The sequence below is a fragment of the Corythoichthys intestinalis genome, chromosome 11 (genome assembly GCF_030265065.1).
Source record: "Corythoichthys intestinalis isolate RoL2023-P3 chromosome 11, ASM3026506v1, whole genome shotgun sequence".
Classification (NCBI taxonomy): Eukaryota; Metazoa; Chordata; class Actinopteri; order Syngnathiformes; family Syngnathidae; genus Corythoichthys; species Corythoichthys intestinalis.
Window position 1 is genome coordinate 28363449 of NC_080405.1, and position 21001 is coordinate 28384449.

The following is a 21001-nucleotide window of genomic DNA, read 5'->3' on the forward strand; positions in this document are numbered from 1 at the left end:
TAATGTGTGTATTTATTAAATTTTATGAATTTTATATATTTATTTATGATAAAAATTATAATAAAGTCCATGTAATTAATGGTGTTACACTACGTCCACTCCGTGGTCAAAAAGGAAAATATAATCCCACCACTGTGAGTCAACTCACAACCTTGACGTGTACTGTAGACCTTTTGCTTACATTTCAAAGGCTTTCAGGTTCAATATTACTGGCCAAACACGTCGCACGACAGAGGCAAAGGGAGACCAGGACCCCTCTGGCAAAGCCAAACATGGATGCCAATGCTCGCCCCGTAAGAGAACTTTGGCAAGTGTTGACCGCACAAATTGAGGAGGCCCATCAGAGTACTCGTCAATCTTTGGCGATACAATACAAAACCCACAAGACACCCCCTCCAGGCGATCCCATCAAGCTGCATTCACAGAGGGCCAATGTTAAGCAAATGGGCAGAGAAATGGTTACCTAGTGAATCCATTACCTCTTCAACCGCTGCCCATTGTCTTTAAAAAGACTTGCGCTTTGCCTTGGAATGAGCTAACTTCATTAGAATAGGCACTCCTTAACATGTCAATGGCGCTTGGGCCGCATGCATAATTCTGCGGTTTTATTGTGGTGACCACGGCGTTTTCACTAACAAAACCAGCCAAACCGCAGGAACGGCGGCCTTTTGTCATTGGCGCATCCATCTGGATCAAAACCATTAGAGGATATTTGCACTTCCTCTGTAGCTCATGGATCCTTTTTGTTTTGTTTTTGACATGCGGCAGAAGGAGCAGGCCTCACCCACTAGTACAGGCCCAATTGAGGTGCAGATTGACTTGGGGGGACTCTGTAGAAAGGGGCAGCGCTCCTGTCAATTCCAGTGACGGACACCCATACGGGGGCGGATATCCGGCCTGAGCTTTCAGATGGAACGTGGTCTGCGCACTTTTGTCCCAGGAGATGTTAGAGGGTGTATCACAATGTCGGAGGCGCTTTGGTTTCAGCACACTTCACATGTCAAATGCCTGCCATGTACAAGCACAACCCCTATCTATATCAGACAAATTGACATCTCCTAGTGTTCACAACAATCACCAATGAGGTTTCCGTTGAGACAAGCAACACCTAACTGCAATCAACTCTTGTAATACAACAGATTGGTGAAATGGTGTCCTCTTGATCAGCTGAATAAAAACTGCACCCTTTCTAGAATCAGTTGGGCACCTATATTCTTAACTCACAGCACGTCCGCCAACTGATCTATAGTATCTCAGTAGTCGGTATACATGGGCGATATGACGATATAAAACCGTCTCACGATCTTAAGTGCTGAAGGTACGTATTTTTTAGGACATCGTTATACCGCGTTTTATTAACTTTTATTTCAAACCCACTCACATCACTAGTCTCCCTTTCTCCCTTTCTCCCTTTTTACACTTCCTCGTCAGGCTCTCTAGTCTAGGCCAATCAATAGACTGGAAAGTGAGTGACGCCGCCCGGTAGCACACGCCCACTGTTACCACTTTCACAAAGGAGGTGTGCGTCATGGCGGAGGCAGCAGAGAGCGAGCTTAGCGAGGCAGAAGAGTTTACCACTAAGAAAAACTCCACATCGATTGTTTGGAACTGGTTTGGCTTCAAAGTGGACGATATAGATCAAAAAAACATTATTTGCAAGATTTGCAAGGAACACGTAAAGGCAAGTGACGGCAACACATCAAACTTATTCCACCATTTGAAACGAAAACATCCAAAGCAATATACTGAGAGCCAAACTGCCAAAGCTAAAAAGCCAACCTCCGCTACAGCTCCAAAGCAACAAAAACTTTCGGATGCTTTCCTAAAATGCACTCCCTACGAGAAACGTGGTAAACGATGGAATGACATTACTGACGCAATAACCTTTTATCTGGCAAAAGATATGTGTCCTATTCAAACAGTTGATGGAGTCGGTTTCGCGAAAATGATTAAAGTTTTAGATCCTCGCTACCAGCTGCCTAGTCGAAAATATTTCTCAAACATGGCAATTCCGAACATGTACGCACAGTGCAGAGAGACTGTCTGTGACAAAGTGAATAAAGTGAAGTTTTTTTGCCACAACAAGTGATCTCTGGTCCAGCCGAACTGCCGAGCCGTATCTCGGGCTGACGATACATTTCATTGACGGCCAGTGGGAACTGTGCAATGCAACACTACAAACAACGTATTTCCCCGCGGACCACACAGGGGAGCAGATCGCCATGGGACTAAGAGATGCGCTGGAAATGTGGCATCTTGATGAAAAAAATATGACCTCAATGACGACGGACAGCGGCACAAACATGATCAAGGCCCTTGAGCTCAACGGCTGGACTCGTTTACAATGCTTCGGACACAGACTGCATTTGGCAATTGGTGAGTAGGCTAAAAATGTTTAATAATTTTGGTGTAATATTATAATGTTATTATATTTATATTAAAATCATTGTTGGCTAAATTAAACGCATTATAGCCTATTTACTACAGCTGTCAGTATTACAGCTCTTCAATGTTTTTTCAGCATGCAATACAAAAATAAAGGGGGTCATTTTTCAATTGTGAGTGCAAACTGAAAAATTCAGTGCTTCTTTTTAGCTATCTTGCATAATAATCATAATGATTACATTGTGGATATGAAGGTTTCAATAATACAACAAAAATAATAAATCTGTGTAATGGGAAGAATATAATGTAACAGGTTGTGAAATGTGTAAGTAACTCTTTTGCGCATGCAATTTGTTTTGTACATAAATGGCCCTCAAAGTCCAAAAAGAATAGGCAGAAGCAGGCTTAAAGGGACATGCCCCTTTTCTATTTTTTATACATGATGAGTCAGTCACTGTATTTTCTCGAATGAAAAGTGTCTAGCTTAATCATGTTATTGTGTTTTGTTTTTAGGGAATGGATCCAGGGACCCTCAGATTGAAAGAGTGATTTCGGTCTGCAAAAAAGTAGTCGGCACATTTTCATTCAGCTGGAAAAAGAAGCGAGCTGTGATGGAAGCTCAAACAAGTCTAAGTCTTCCCCAGCTAAAACTAAAAACTGAATCACCAACTCGTTGGGGCTCCAGATTGGCGATGGTTGAGAGAATACTGGAGAATTCCAAGGCCATCTCACAAGTCTTAAAAGCTGACAAGAAGACAAAACATCTCGTTCCTACATGGCAAGATCTTGACGTCATGGAGTCTTTGAAAAAGGCCCTGGGACCACTAAAAGACTTTACAGATGCACTGTCAGGGGAGGATTATGTCAGTGTGTCTTCTGTGAAGCCGGTTCTCCATCTTCTCCAAAACAGCCTGTTACAGCCAGAGGAAGATGACACTGAACTGACAGTACAAATTAAGACCAAAATAGTTGCCTACATCACAGAAAAATACAAAGACCCTGCTACTGATGCTTTGTTGGACATGGCATCACTTGTAGACCCAAGATTTAAGACCCAATATTTTAAGAGTGAAAAGAGAGAAGAAATTCTTTCCAGAGCCATGGCAGAGCTACAGGATCTCCATTGTGATTCAGCATCTGATGACCCAGGGCCTTCTTCTACAGCAGCCCAGGAATCACAGCCAGCAAAGAAAACAAGAAAGAGTCTGGCAAGTTTTCTGAAAACAGCTGCAGTTCCAACTGATTCCGCAGCAGAGCCCACATTGAAAGAAGAGATCAAAAGGGAGCTCCATTCTTATTTGGCCCAACCAAATGTGGACAGTGAGATGGACCCTCTGGTCTGGTGGAAGGCTCATCAGGTGAACTTTCCGAAATTGAGTCAACTTGCACAAAAATATTTGTGCATCCCTGCAACAAGTTCTCCTTCAGAGAGAGTCTTTAGCACAGGAGGCAATATTGTGACATGCCAAAGAGCTTTACTTAAACCAGAAAAAGTGGACAAACTGATATTTCTGGCAAAAAACTTGTGAATTTCTTGAACTCTTTTTTTTTTTTTTTTTTTTTTTTTTTTTTTGTATGTATAGTAAGTTCATGTTTACTGCATAATGACTGCCATATACTTTGCACTGAAGGCTGAACCAAATTGGCAGCAGCAACATGTTTTAGAGCTTACTGTATTGGTTACTTGAATATTGGGGACATTTGCACAGTGCGTTTTTTTAAAATATTTTTTTCCCCTTTTTGAGTGACTTTAATTTTTACTATATGGCTGCTATATTGTATATGCACACAACCAAGGTCAGATTGGGACCAGCACATTTAAAAGTTTACTAGTTTCTTTAGTTATTGACCTTAGGTATTCAAATAGTGTTACTATTGATATTTGTTTAATATATTGTAATTTTGCACAGTGCATTTCCGTTTTGTTGAAAATACTCTCTCCTTTTTGAGTAGTTTAATGTTTACTACTATATACAGCTGCTATATTTTTTTGTATTTGCACTGAATCAAACTCAGATTGGCTGCATTGGTTGGCATCAGCACATTTAAAAGTTTACTAGTTTCTTTTGTTATTGACCTTAAGTATTTGATTATGTCATGAGTGTTATTATTTATATTTGTTTAATATATTGTAATTTTGCACAGTGCATTTCCGGTTTGTTGAAAACACTCTCTTTTTTGAGTAATTTAATGTTTACTACTATACAGCTGCTATATTTTTTTGTATTTGCACTGAATCAAACTCAGATTGGCTGCATTGGTTGGCACCAGCACATTTAAAAGTTTACTAGTTTCTTTTGTTATTGACCTTAAGTATTTGATTATTTCATGAGTGTTACTATTGATATTTGTTTAATATATTGTAATTTTGCACAGTGCATTTCCGGTTTGTTGAAAATACTCTCTTTTTTGAGTAATTTAATGTTTACTACTATACAGCTACTATATTTTTTTGTATTTGCACTGAATCAAACTCAGATTGGCTGCGTTAGTTGGCACAAGCACATTTAAAAGTTTACTAGTTTCTTTTGTTATTGACCTTAAGTATTTGATTATGTCATGAGTGTTACTATTGATATTTGTTTAATATATTGTAATTTTGCACAGTGCATTTCCGGTTTGTTGAAAATACTCTCTCTTTTTTGAGTAATTTAATGTTTACTACTATACAGCTACTATATTTTTTTGTATTTGCACTGAATCAAACTCAGATTGGCTGCGTTAGTTGGCACAAGCACATTTAAAAGTTTACTAGTTTTCTTGCATTGTGTTATTCACCCATATTCATAGTATTGAGTTTTTAATAAATATCTTTCAAAATATCTTACTCAATGTTTTATTTTAAGTGTTTTAAAAATATCGTGATAATATCGAAACCGTGATATTGTCTTGGGAATACCGTGATATATATTTTTTCCCATATCGCCCAACCCTAGTAGTCGGCATATTTGACTGCCAAGATAATTGTGTAGGTTCAAATCCAGAAAGGAGAGGGAGATAAGGAGCAACGATGTGACATGATGTCACCACCATCAAAAATGGTTACATATCAATTATAGTATAAAACGTAACAATATAAAGTTTTTAGTACCATGATTTTCAGTTTTTTTAAAAAATCCACAAAATTCTGGCAAACACTAGCCTGGTACTCCAGACTCACCGCTGTTCCATCTATTGAGTCTGACCACCATTAAGCGGATAAAATTTCCAGGGCGAAGCAAGCCCCAGCAAACAGACAGCGGAGTGGACCAATCAGCGACGGGCGGGATGAGGGACTTGCGCGCAGAAGTAAACATACGAGGAGAGCAGAGTTTATTCAACATGGCTAGCGCGAGACAGACTGTTGTCAATGACTTGTGTCGATGTGTTTTTGGTCATTTAAAACTGATTTTACCGTGGATTGGAACATATTCTCGGCACTCCTGTTCGCCATCTGTGTTGTGGAGACGACTTCCGACGCGGAAGAGTGACGCAAATAAACGAATCTGGTTTGTCGATTGATTTTGTACTTGCTCGAGAGGCCATTAATGGGCTGGGTCCCAGACTATACTCTCAGTGTTTGGAAAACACAGGGAGAACAGTCTGGCCGTGCCAGGCAAGGCAAACACAGCTGCCAGTATTTTACTGGAAATGTAACAGGTATGTTTTTACTATGTTGGCCTGCACCAATGATTGTGAAGGCCCTGGACAGATAAAAAGCATATGGCAACATCTGCAGGTTGGAATCTGATTGGACCAATAATTTCAACATCCACATAAATGCACTTAAAAAAAAAATAGCAATACTGTATAAAACAAAATATATATTTAGATAATTATGATTAAGAAATGTAAGAAAAATATATTTTTAAATATCCAAATTGAGTAGACTATTGGAAATAAATAGATAAAATTGAATGACACCTTTACTTACAGTTTTAATTTGTTCTCTAGCTATGCACAAATTATTACCATTGAATTTCCCATTGTATTACATTTAATAAAACATAATCCTACTCAAAGTGTGTAAACCGTTTTTATGATGTGTAACTACTATGATTTATGTCCTCATTTTGTATTTTTATTAGACTGTTTATATTGTTCAAAAAAGTAAATGAAGATCAGCTGTATATATATGTATGTACACAGGGGTGAAAGTGGGCCAGAACGGCCCGGAACGGCGTTCCGGTAAAAGATTCAGGAATCGGAACTGGGAGGGACTGTGCTTTGATCCCGAAAATATGACAGCAACTGTCGAAACCTCATCTTTTAAAAAAACTGCCAGGCTGCCACACACGTATCTCATCTCCAAGTAGAAAACAATCTACCAACGTCTGATTTACATGCACAACAACAAGCATTATAAAGTGCCTGTGGAGCATAATCTGCTTCCACCGATATTTATTTTTTACATATTACATGGAGCTCTCCGAAGCTGCAGCAGTTTATCTGAGTCCGATGACTCAATGAAGAGTCGAGTCGATGAGCACAAGCGCGCAGCAAGCCACCCTGGACTCAGTTGTCCGTTCAAATCAGTTTATTATGTATGCCTTGCGACAGTTTAGCCCCTTTCACACACATATCCCGGTAAATTCCCGTGTAAGGTTACGCGGGATTTACTAGCATCATTGCGTTCACACAGGGACAGATATCCCGGGAATGACGCGGGTTGGACACTTTCACAGACTTGTCCCGTGTTGCCGACTAGGTGCTCTCTGTGTGGGGAGGGCTGCTGGCGCGATTTAATAATCCGGACATTACGTCATTTTTGGTCGGCATTGGCTGTCGTACCTGCAGTCAATTCAAGCTCATCAAGACTTTATTTAAGCCCAGGCAATCCAAGATAGATATGAAGAGAGATATTAACTTGCTGGACGCCATTCAACACCTTCTACTCTCGAATTTCGTGCATTTGCTAGCTTGTTCGTCTGCCGCCCTTGTTTTGAAATCCCCTACTTTGTGCTTGTATTTGAGTGTATTTTTTTGTTGTTGTCTTATCGGCTCTTTGCCTACCGCTTAGGTTACTGTTATTGATCCCCGTCAACCTACTGTCATGGACCCATTGTGTTATTTTTCCACAATCGCATGTATTTTTGTTTGTATTTAATAAACCCTTGAAGAGCAGCTTTGAGGTACAACCTTGTTTCCGCAGTTGCGGACCCTAACATCGGCAACAAAATAAACCACACATTTCCAAAGATGGACGATGGACTCTCTTCCTCGGCTCTACGATTCAATAACAATTTAATTTCGTTATGTTTTCAGTTTAATTTTGACGTTTCCTGTTTGCCATGTTGATAATTGTGATGTTTGTTTACCGCTTTTCATCTTACTGAAAAAAGAGGAAATGACGATCGTCTCGCCATGATATTTACATCATCAGCCATCGTGCTGTGACCCGGGAATCAAACATTCACACACGCCTCTTCCCGGGAAAGTCCCTGACATAACACTAAGACACGACCCTTTAAATGTCCGCGTAATCTCCGTGTCAGTCGACCCGGGAAATTGCTTTCACACACAAGGGCTATCTGTTAAATCCCGGGATTTTAACGGTGTTCAGGTATATGTGAAAGGGGCTTATGTGTAATGCATGTGTAAAACCAGTTGTGTGTGTGTGTGTGTGTGTGTGTGTGTGTGTGTGTGTGTGTGTGTGTGTGCGTGTGCGTGTGCGTGTGCGTGTGTGTGTGTTATAGGTATAACTATGCCAAAAGCAGTTTTCTTTGCACCCCCGTCACACCCCCCCCAAAAAAAAACAAAATTACAAAAAAAGTCTGGCTCGGTGGCTACCTTTAAGTCAAGGAGTTCCGGCAAGAAATTCAAGCCCCTTTCACCCCCTGTGTATATATAAGTATATAGTTTTCAAACATTATGGAAAAAGTCCCCTGGAGATGTATCCAATGGAAACACTTGACGCATCCCCATTTTTGCGCGTGTAACGTATACGCTTGCTGCTCTGTTGGAATGCTGATGGTGCCCCCTCGATATCAGTCTTAATTTGATAAAGATTGGAAGCCCGGCTTTCCACCACAGATGGAGGTGGGTGGGCCAGAAGGTGTAAAGTTTGACGGGGGGAAAAAATTGAGGCACAGTTACCTGTAGACCCGGCTGCAACTGGGAGTAATTTGGAACAGGCTGCTCCCAACTGCTCCCAATGTGTTCATTAGGTTGTGATTGGACGGAGCGCAGGTGGGGAGGGCTCGCTCAGCCTGACGCTGAATAGTCCTGATTGTGCCCAGCATAAAACGCCATCTGTTTCAATGAGTGGCAGAGAAGGAGAGTGAGTTAGCAGGAGGGCGCTACCACTGAAGAGTCATGTTTTATGATGTTGGGTTTTTTTCAACAGCTAAATCAACGGTGGCCAATAATTTGCATTATCGGAAACCCAAGTTTTTTAATTATATATTATGGCAGTGAAAGATTATGTTTCAGTACTAATGAAGGCGATAGTTGTGCAATCCATTTTGACTAGAAGGGGCTGGCAGCGAATGTCTGCTCTCCCGGTCAAAATTAATTGGACATCTATTGCGGTCTATGGCAGACAAATATGGTTCATTGAATCGTAGTACATTATAAAATACTAAACCATCTGTTTTTCATGTAAATAGTCATTAAAATACAGAAAACGCACAAATGAGATGTATCCAAACCTTTGGCCAGAATTAATCGATTATCAATAAACAAATATCAGAAAAATCAACAAGTATAATCGTTTAAGGATCATTTTTAACTTATATTTGTCCAAAAATCCCATTTTCAGCTGCAAGTCCCTCCCAGTTTAAATGGTTTGGACATCTATCGCAGTCGTTGGTAGCCATTGAGTAAAATGTTGTTTATTTGGTTTTGTTTACTGATTAAACAGTACCAAATAAACTACAATAATTGGTAGATAAACAATGACAGGAAAACATGCAATAAACTTCAGCAAAATAATTACTTACAGAATTACTCAATCGATTCTTGAAATAGTTGATAGTGACAGCCTGATGTGTATTACATTACTGGGTATTTTTGCACAATTATTGGTTTGCAATCTTTTGTTAACTTTGTATAAAAAAGGCATTTTTTAGAATGTCCGCCTCACAGTTTTGAAATCAACGTATCAAGCTCGGGCACAGGCCTTCCTGTGTGGAGTGTGCATGTTGTCTCTCTGTCTGCGTGGCTTTTTTCCGTTTACTCTGATTTCTTCCCACATCCCAAAAATATGCGTGATAAGCTAGTTGAACACTAAATTGTCCTTAGGTATGATTGTGTGCGTCAATGGTTGTCTGGCTCATTGTTGCCTGCAAATGGTTGGCAACAAATTCCAAGGGTACCCTGCCTATCTGCTTGTCTGTCTGTATGTTTATGCTTAAGATAACTCAAGAACAAATAAAGGTATTATCAAATTTGCAGGATATATTTTATTAGGAAATGGAATAGGTGAATAAATTTGGGGGGTCATGATGTCTTAGGTCACAGAGGATAAAAAAAGAATTTTGAAATAACGTGCTAATGGATTAGCCTATTTAAGTTTAATTTGCAGGGTAGGTAATATGATGAGAATGAGTAACTTTTGCAGCATATGGGCAAAGGTAAAAAAATAATAATAATAATGAAAAAAAGTAGTTCAAGCGTACGACAGTTGGGTGGCATAGGATCAAAATATAGCGACGCTTGGAATATGATTGCTTCGTTAGGGTTCTTTGTAGGGTTAGCAGTTCTTTTGATAGTTGAATAGTTCATCAATTTATCTCATAACGTGTTAATAGATTGTTTTGAAGTAATGAAATCAAAAATTGCTATTAAATTACATCATTTTTAAAGGATAATTCAAAATATTGTACATTTTTACTTGTCCCGGAATGAGGATTTGAGTGCTTATTGGTGAAATCTATTGCTGATGATAACACTTTCAATGTGTACACATTCTGGTTCAAATGGCGGGTCAATAAGAGGCATAATTGGTATTGGATCGGATATCATTTGTTAGTTTGTTGGTTAGACAGTCGTCATGCAAGGGACAAGTCTAAAGCCTTTGACAACAGAAAGAATGACTTGATTTTCCCTGATTGAGAAGCCTCGTTTCATAATCTAGGCCATTATTTGAATCAATCAAACTTGCTGTGCCAAATTTACCAGGCATGTTTTCACCTAAAAGGGGCTTTAAATTTGTTGAGCGGGAGTAGGTCTTTCTAAAACTGTTGAAATACATCGTGTTCACTGTATTAGCAGAGTGTATTTCAGGTCATAGCGATCAGATGTTTGTCCAAATGTTAATCTAAGCTGTTTACACACAGAATGAGAAGAAAGGGCCAGCGCCATCCGCTAGGCCGACTTTTGAAGCGTCTTTATCGAGCTCGGCAGCACGGTCTTTGCGTGTCCTAGCCCACTCAAGATTGTCAAGCCTTTATGCTCGCTAAGGTGTGTCCAATGGGCCGGGGCTTTGTGCGGCCGGGGAGACGACACATCGCATTCTGTCTAGTGTCTTGAGCGAGGGATGGCAAGGGGCGGGGGTGGAGACTCTGAGGCTTGTACAACAGAGGGCGGACAAAAGGGGAAACTTGAAGAAAGAAGGCGGTCCATCTTCAAAGGCGGGACGCACAAAGACTCTTAAAGCGTTACTTCATGCGGAGTTGTGCCAGATGTAATTGCGTGATTCCGGGAGAGCGCTCCACCCTCGGACACCGCAATGGGGACCAGGCTGAGGAGGGCGGACGGGAAAGTTGCTTTCGATATACAAACAGCACTAGGCGAAAACCCTGTATTGTTTTACTACATGGCCATCACGTACAATCCATTAGAAAGTGCCTTAAAGTCAAAGTAACAAATTATGAGTTTACATTAGGGGTGCCACACACGATTATTTTTGCGATTATTCGACTAATCGGCTCCTATGTAAATCATGTTCTTTACTGATATACTGACAGGATTTTACATTTTAATCGGGAATGCGCATTGGAATCAAAAAACTGACCTGAAATTTAACTATTAATAGTATATAACTGTGTCATTGTTTTCCAGAACAAAAGCAGATATATGCATACATATTTTTTGGATTAATTACAAAGATAAGCCAATTATAAATTATTATATAGGCCTAGTGTACATACTGTATGTAGTGTATATCTTGCAGGTTTAAGGGCCACTATGTTTTTTACTCCTGTGTGACGTTTTCGTACATTAGCTACTTGTCGAGCATTGACTAGTACAATTATATAGTTGTACTAGAGTACAAAGTTTTGCCCCAGCATCAAATAGCAACCTAGATGTGCCACGTTAGATCCCCCCAAGTCTCATGCCATTGGCTGCGTTAGCCCAGGGTGATCATGGGACACGTAGTCCATATACTAAAACCGGCAACTAGAAAGACGGTTCACAGTAATTTTAATGGAAAAGTGTCAAACGTACATGTCGTTGTGTCTATCTATATATTTATTTATCTATCAATCGCATTGGCAACGCAGATGAGGCAGAGACACTGTTCAAGTGGGGTCGCCGTATTTTGCGGTCGAAAATAGCAGCCGATGTGCGCTTATGCGTAAACTTCCCCTCGTTTTTTAGTTTCGTTTTCCGCATTTGTCAGCTAATTTTAGAATTCCTTTTGAGAAGATGGCAAAAAGAAAAAAGACGAGGAGTATTGTAATTTTCAGCAGGAATAAACAGGAATTTGCCTTTGTGGAGTCTTTTTGATGACTTTTCGGATAAAGACAAGATAATTAAACAGATAAAAGACATGCTTCTGTTGGCAAAAACTGTTCGCGATCTTACCATCATAATGTCAAATCAAATTGAGGCAACGAAAGTGAAGGACATAAATGTGGCACTGTTTTTTTCTGTCGCTTTGAATGAGTCAACAGACGTAAGCAATTTATCCCAATTCAGCGTGATTGCAAGGTTTTGACTATGAAAGGGACAACAAGAGGGGAGGATTTATTCAAGTCCTTCACGGAGTTTGCTAAAGAAATAAATCTGATGGATAAACTTTCGGTGTGCACTGATGCTTCTCCGTCGTGCGTGGTGGGGAAAAACAGGATTCGTGGCGCTACGTGAACATGAAAGAGACGCATCCTAAGTTTCTCAACGCCTGTCTGAAGTTAACCCCACCAAGTATCAACCAGACTACAAAGCCATCAGTAAAACCATGCAGCACCAGAAGTCGCATTAATGGTAAGAAATACTCATCATTGATTAGCGACAGCATAACAATGTTATTAAAAAGAATTCAGTGAGTAACCCAAACCCTTGTATTTAAAAGTGTTGAAATTACATAAAATGCACACATTATTTGTATTTTTAGTTATAAACATATTGTATAGCTCGCACGGAATCACGTTTTAAAAATGTGGTGTTCATGGCTCTCTCAGCCAGAAAGGTTCCCAACCCCTGACTTAGATCCTCTTTTATTTATTTTTATACCGTTTGAGGCTAAGCGCAGGTATTTTAATTTATTTTTTAAATGAAAGTGCAATCCTGCATAGTTTGAAGAAACACTCGTGAATTTTATTTTGTATTCGCATTCAATGCTCTTCTGGAAGTGCAATTTTAGCAAGCCTTTGTTTTACATCTTCCAAAATTCTGCAACGCATTACATGTTCCTAATCTGATTACTCGATTATTCGAAGTAAGTAGTATATAATAGACTACTAAAATAATCAATAGTTGCAGCCCTATACTAGTCCACAGAACGGTTATAGATTTGTGGGAAAAAACATTATTAGGAAGGCAATTTACTACCACACTTGTCTTACAAGTGAAGACTCATCAGTGGACAATTCAATGCACTTGTAGGATGCAGAATAGATGTTGAAACGGCTTCGCCGGTCTCCTCTCGTCTCTTGTCATCAACCCGACTCGCCCTCATCTGTTCTCGGCGCCCCCCGCCGAGACGGGACAGGTGTTGAGTGTGCATTGTTAAATATGTTCTCCAGGCACAAGCGCTTCCTCTGTCAGGTACATTTGCTTAGCCGACTCCTCTTCCCAGCGTGGGCCCGTGTTTGCCTCAAAGACGGGCGGAAGAGGCGGAAAGGGCGGGGCCGGCACTTTGGGGCCCACAGATGGGGTACCCGCGGGCGGGGCGCTCCCTAACGTGTCTCGAGACAGAGATAGCTGCAAATTTGGGCCTATTTATGGCTGAGTCTTAATGCGTGGGGTTCTTTATTAGCAACACGGTATATTTTCAATTTAGTACAAGAGTGGGCTACCTCCATTTTGGTCGTTTTGCAGGAGCATGGCTTAGGTTTTATGGGAACTCTAAAATCTCTACCCTAAATTCTAAAATACTTTTATTCACAAAGGTGAAGCCTGGTTTTAATGTTTGCAGTTTTTTTAACTAGCAGTTTTGCACTGGCAAATCAGGAGAAGAAAAATTCAAACTATTTTGGAAAGTTTTCAGTCTCTGTTCCATTCTGCACCTAAAATGACAAAATTAATTATTTTTGTATTTATTTTCTGCCACAGAAACAACTAGAGTTGTGCTTCAACATACGATCGCTCCGACACACAATCTTTTCGACATCTGACATAAAATTTGACTCGCCATTTGATTCTACATCCGATGACAAGCTCGAAATATTTGTGACAGCGCCAGTCTCTTTGTTTTGCCGCAAGACGAACAGACGTGGATTTTCTTGTGAGACAAAATCAACAGGGGTTCCGAGAAGGTTAGTGCAGGTGTTGAGAAAAGGAAAAAGGTAATGGTTATCATTAATAAGAAGACAGAAATGATAGAAAAATGAGTGCATCTGTGAACTTGCTCGACAATACGGCTGTAGAATGGTTACGATCTCGACGGACCTCCTCCGATCTCCGTTCGCCAGTCTTTATAAATTAAGGTGACAATTATTATTGTGGTAACATCGCCAAAGAAATCGCCAGCTTCGTATGGTTTATAATAATCTATTTCAGAACTTGTGCAACACAACACGCCTACTGTTCGACGCAGTTGACGCCAACAACATAACATTAAAAGAGAAAATAAAATCTCTACTGCACCTTTCTCACTCGGTCACTTCAGCCACACGGTGCGTTCACACACAGCATGCAAAACAAATCTGCCACATCAGATCCCAATTCGTTACATTATTACAGGAATTATTGTTATATTATTATTCCGATTTTTATTTATAATGAATTTGTTTTGCTCTTTGTAACTACCATTTGTAATAGTACCAGCAGTATTTAATAAGGATTTTGTGTAGGTTTTCGGGCTGTGGACCGAATTAATAGAATTATAATGTATTCTTATGGAAAAATCCTGCTTGACATATGACCATTTCGACTTACAAACAAGGTCCTGGAAATAATTAACTTCGTATGTAGAGGTACCACTGTAATTCGATTAATTTGTTCCACAGCCCAGAAACCTACGCTAAATCCTTCATAAATAATGCAGGTACAATTACAAATAGCAATTACAAATAGCAAAACAAATAAAGTATAAATACAAATCAGAATAATAATAAAATAATTAATCTACTTAATCTGGTTCTAATGTGGCTGTTGTGTTTTGCATGCTGTTCCTGAACAGACTGACGAGAGAAGGAAAGAGGTTTGTTAGAGATTTTACTTTGTGAATGCTAGTAGTGTCTAAAATGCATAAGTTCAATGTTTTGTCATAAAAACGTGTATTTGTTTATTAATATACTCATATAAGAATTCGCATTTCAGAGCAAATAAGTAATGAGCCGTCTGTGTGCAGCAGTGCGAGACTGACGTTTTTTTTTCTTGTTTCAGCTGTGCAAGAAAAATGAAAATTAAACAAAATTAAATGTATAGCAACAGACTGAAGCATTTATCTCTGTCTGCACCACACTACAAATGCATAGCTATTATTTCAACTGACTGCCACACGCATCATCAGACTTTTCATACGTTCTTCACTGCCGCACCTGTCCTGAATGTCGCCTGATCACTGGCTTGCCAAATGGAAAAAATGTGAGCGCCCATTACTGGTTGCTGTTTTTAACGCTTCCTCTATGGCCCTTATGCCCGCCAGGTTTTCCCCGTTATCACCCTTCCTACTACATAACGAAACTTTTTTTTTTTTTTTTTTTTTTAATAATTGAAGATTTTTCTGTGGAGCCAATGCAGCCATCAAAAGAGCCATATGTGGCTCGCGAGCCATAGGTTCCTGACCCCTGCTATAAAGACGAACGGAGGTCGGAGGAGCACAGTCCAGATCATAGACATATTCCATCTTAATTCCAATGTTAACAGTCACCTTACTTCTTTTTTCACCACCCCCTTCTTCGGACACATGTTGATTCCTCTCACAAAAAAATCCGCGGTGCTGCCGTCTTGGGGGTAAAACAATGAAATTGCGACGCTGTTATAAATTGTCATATTTCGAGCATGTCGTCACATGTTGAGACAAATGATGGGTCAAATTTTTATGTCAGATGTCGAAAAGATCGTGTTGAGGTACCACTAAATGTGAGTTAAAAATGTGTTTCTATTGTTTTTTAAAAAATCTTTAAAAAAAAGTTTCAATTAATGATTTGAATGAATGTTAGCCTAGAGATGGAGGGTTTAGTGTAATTTTTTTTTTTTTTTTAAACTGAAAATTTCATAATTTGCTTGTGTGAGTCGCTTTCCAGAGTTGTGTTTGTGCATATTTAATTTTGACCACTGCTAGAATCTCAATTGTCTATTTGTTCTCTACTTGCAGAATTCTAATGGCCGCTCATGTTCAAGAGAAAGCAGAGCCATGATTAAAGTTGAAAGGAAAGCTCTTCTGTGTGTCCAAGCGATATAAAATGATACCTTTCACAGCAGGGCCACCCAAGCCTAGCAAATGACTCTTTGCATATCAATAATTAGGCCAATGTGAGACATGGAATAATTCAAAAACCCATCTTAGATTATAGATATTATTTTTGACAGATCAAACATAGGTTACTCATCGTTTTTCAATAAAGGAAATTAATTAAAACCACCGCAGATATGAATAACACACTCAGTGAAGCCTTTTTATAAAAAAGTCTACACTAGTCATATTTTAGTTATTTCCAAATGTTTTAGTCTTTGTCTAGTTTTAGTCGACAAATACAAAAAATATTTTAAGCAGTAAAAAAATAATAATAATAATGGTTTGCACAAATTTAGCAATATGTGATTAAACACATTTTGGATAGACCATGAAAAGGCTTTAATTGAAAAGTGTGGAACTAGTCTATTTTGTTTTTGTTGTTTGATTTGAACTATCATACAAGAAACATGACCAAAAACAGCTAGTACTTTGAGAAACTAGATGTCGAATGTCATGCACTGTGAAGATATGAAAGAAAATACTTAGTATTTTCATTTCATCTAGTCTCCTCAGACGTAAACTGGCAAGTTTCTCAATATATTTTGACAAGTGTTTAGCTCATTATCGTTACACCGTCATGAAGAAAAAGAGTAACGAAATTTTTTGTTATCGTCATGATTACCGAAAACTTTGCTTAATCAAACCTCAGAGCATTGTAGTTTTACCGCAGTCCGCTATTGTGTGAATGCAAAATGGCTACCGTTTCCTGGCGCTTCAGCTTACACCCCTCTGGTGTATTGCAACAATTTTTAACAGTGGCTTTAACGGTGAATGTATTCATGTTAGTTTTCTGAGAAAAGAAATAGACACATACAGTTCACATACATGCATTTTTTCTTACTATATGTGAACAGTATAGTGTCCATACACAGCGTTTTTTCCGTCACACCACTAAGAGTGAGGGCAAGCGAACTGGTGTCGGAGGTTACGCAATCCCAAGGGCACCTTGAGCCTTATCCCAAAACCTTGAAGAGTTTTCAAAGCCCTCCCGCTGGGCTCCTCATCAGAAACCCCACAACCACCACCCCTCACACAACCATCCAGCACTCATGCCCGCAGAACGTGACGGGCAGGCCTTTCCTTCCCGTCACAGATTTTACAAAGGTTTTTTTTCTACTCACGTTGAAGTCAAAGCCAAGCTGGAGAATGTTTCACCCCATGAGAGATCATTACTCGCGACCTCCGCGGCCTTGTTAGCTTGGGTTCATGTACACACATTCACAGATTTCAAATATTCAACCACCTTTACTCAGGCACAGCCGCAAAACACCACATCAATCAATCACATGGAAATAATGAGCGAGCAGTGGCCGAATCCTTTTATAGGTGCTATTTTATCACCTTGCCTACATTGTGTAAGTGTATGACCAGGTGACATAAAATATACCTCCATTATTTATTAATAAGTCAAGTAATACATCATTTAAGTCAAAATTACATAAAAATATTAAGGGTGTAAATTGCCAATTTAATGACGATACCATAACTCTTTGGAATATGATGTACCGTATTGGCCCGAATATAAGATGGTGTTTTTTGCATTGAAATAAGACTGAAAAAGAGGGGGTCGTCTTATATTCGCGGTCTAGACACTATACCCATTCACGACGCTAGATGGCGCCAGATATCATTGAAGCGATGTTCTGTCATGACAGATCTCAGCTACTCTCCCCATTCACGACGCTAGATGGCGCCAGATATCATTGACGCGATATTCAGTCATGACAGATCTCAGCTACTCTCAAGTTTAACCAGTTTGTATTTTTTTATTGCAATGTTTTTCAAGACTACAGTTAGTTAGACTTCACTTTGATGGTTAATGCAGTTATTGCAATTTTGTGTTTTATCACAATAGATTGGTTGATTTACATTTCAAAAACCAGAAGCCATTCATTTACAAATGTGATTGCACTTTAGTTTACATATTTAAATGTTCAGATATTAAGATTTGAATGAGGCAAAATAACATGCTTTTTCTCTCAAATATATTGTTATAATCATTTGTTTCGGATGTACTGTAATTATTTTTTGTATACAAATTAATTTGGTGTTCAAAAAGTTTTTTTTCAAACTTGAGTCTTGAAAAAGAGGGGGTCGTCTTATAATCAGGGCTGTCTTATATTCGGGCCAATACAGTAATTGTGAAAATTACGTTTTCAATTACTTGATTCAAGTGCATTTTATGGATTTATTACCATTTTGCGAATATATCGGACTACTTGCACCTTGGTATAAGTATCGCCAGCCAAAAAAATGCATGCATGAAGAGGGAAAATAACATGATTTTGGTTGCAGTGGAGTATAAGTTGCATTTTTGGGGGGTAATGTTAATTCATTAGAAACCAAGAACAAGCATTAATGTTATAGTAATAATAGTTAAATGTAGTTAATAGTAGTGATGCACGATAATACATTTTTTTCAACCGATATCGATAACCGATAATTTCCTGCCCCTTCCACCCGATAATCGATAATGTCACTCCAATAATTCTATTCAAATATGTGTGTAAATTTTTTAAGTATACAAAGATCAAATGTTACTGTGCAAAAATGTAATTTTGTGCTATTTTTTTCCACATCAAATGTGAACAAGTAGTAAATTCCAACAACTAAACAATGGCAATGACGTTGTGTAATGGTAAGCTTTTGGAAACAATTACTTAGAGAGTAAACATCCAAGTTGCACAAAAATGCCTTTAAAAGTAAGCCATTCCTAACATATATCACATTACTACACTGCAAAAACACCTCCATAAAACTAGCAGAATTGGACAAAACTGTTGATTGTGCACATTTGGGGGCTAAATATAGTATATAATTATCGGATTGCATTGTCGGTTGAATTTCGTTTTATCTGGATTATCTGTGTGACGTCATATTTGCCATTATCGGCCGATAATTATCGGTGACCGATATTATCGTGCATCTCTAGTTAATAGTGATAGTCATATAGTCATTATAGTCATAGTTGAATGAGGAACAACATGCTATATAGGCATCTGTTAATTTAACATATTAACAGTTTTTCAGAAAACTATAGCCTTAACAACACAGCATAACAATCTTTCGGCCGTCAGTGTATAAAAGAACATACAGTGTATAAGTCACACATGAGTAAAAGTCGGAGGTCCAGCCAACTATGAATACAGTGTAACTTATAGTCCAGAAAATACGGTACACATTTGAAATTTGAATGCTAACCTAACCGTTCTTTTAAAAGACAATATAAAAGATAATTTCAATGAAAACTAAGAGCTAATTTATTGAGCTGTGTTTGTAACCTCAAATTGTCATCGTTACAGTACACACAAAATTGTATGAAAAACACTTAAAACAATTCAAAAACCCCACAAAAGTCTTTCAGACCATGAACATCTCTGAAACTCAAATTCGCCCATCCAATAAAGCCCCCCTGAACTGCCCTGTATTCAACAGCTCTGGTCTCAACGTCAGCCTGTGCGCTCCCCTTCGGGTTTTGGGTGTACTGACAGTCAACGCGGTATTACACGAGAAAGCTGACATGAAACTTAAGGTGGCGGCACTATCTCTGAGCAGATTACACTTTATCCGCGATGAAGGGCTGAAAAGAGGAAGAAGGTGCCTCAGTCAAAGCAGCTAAACGGCAGAGAATTAAGATGTTGCGGCGTGGAAACAAGGCAGTTATGCATACATAACATGCACAGGCCTGGGTGCCCCCCTGCTGGGCGCGGGCACGACAAAGCCCCTCTAACTGCAATACCTCGGGGACAGCTAATGATTAATTAGCTTGTGTCATTAAGTGAGGCAAATGTCAGCGGAGCTTCCTGGGAAGCTGTCATAGCATGTGGAAACCTTGCACAAGCCCCCCACCCAGGTACATGCTGGGGAGGGGAGGGCTACAACTTGGAAGCCAAGGCACAGTCTGACATCTAGTGGCTAAATATTAGCATTCAATTAATTGATTTTAAAATAGAAACGTCCCTGTATTAACCTATTAGCTGCCATTGACTTTGATAGATGTACAATGCATTAGGCTAGCATCAGTTCAAATGGATTGAATGTATATCGCCGTCAATGGAATTTAAACATCATCGGTCAAAAATTCAATAAATGCTTTCCAAATATAATGTAATATACTGTAAAAGATAAACCTCGATTGACTAATGCAGTTTAAAACATTTCATTACATTAAAAAATACATTTTAACATAAAAATCCATCCATTCCTTCTCTATCCTACAAACTAAAACTTTTATTCTGACTATATAATAAATATTATTATACCATGTTTGAAAAACACATTAAAGGCTAAAATGATAAGCCCAAAGTAATATAACAGTAAATAACCAGATTTATATAGTAGGAATTTATATAGGTGTCTGACTTTTTTTTTTTTTTTTTTTTTAACATGTTGGAGTTTGTTCTCCTTTACGCCAGGGGGCGGGAGAGGTAATGCGCCTAAACCAATAACCAACATCACGGAAAAAAGAAGACAAACCAAAACAGACGAAGAAGTAGTTATCATTGATCACTACTCTAAAAGTTATTACGATTGTACAGAGTGGAAGCTATCAAATGCAGTATTACTCACCCTTTTTGAAGTGTATTTATTTTACATTTTCAAAGCAGGATATGTTTATTTTGCTCTTAGCCAAGGCTGAAGTAACTGAATCACTGAGTATCTATTTTTGCACTGTTTCAAAAGATGCTTTTTCAGTTTTGGAACTACAGTATTTCCACTTTTCCATTTTATCTTAGCCAATATCAAATTATATCTTATGTGGGAGTGTATGTTCACTAGTAATGGTTTACAGTTTACTATGTGTAATCCAAAATTGGAAATGGTAGTATCTCATTTTATTAAAAAAAG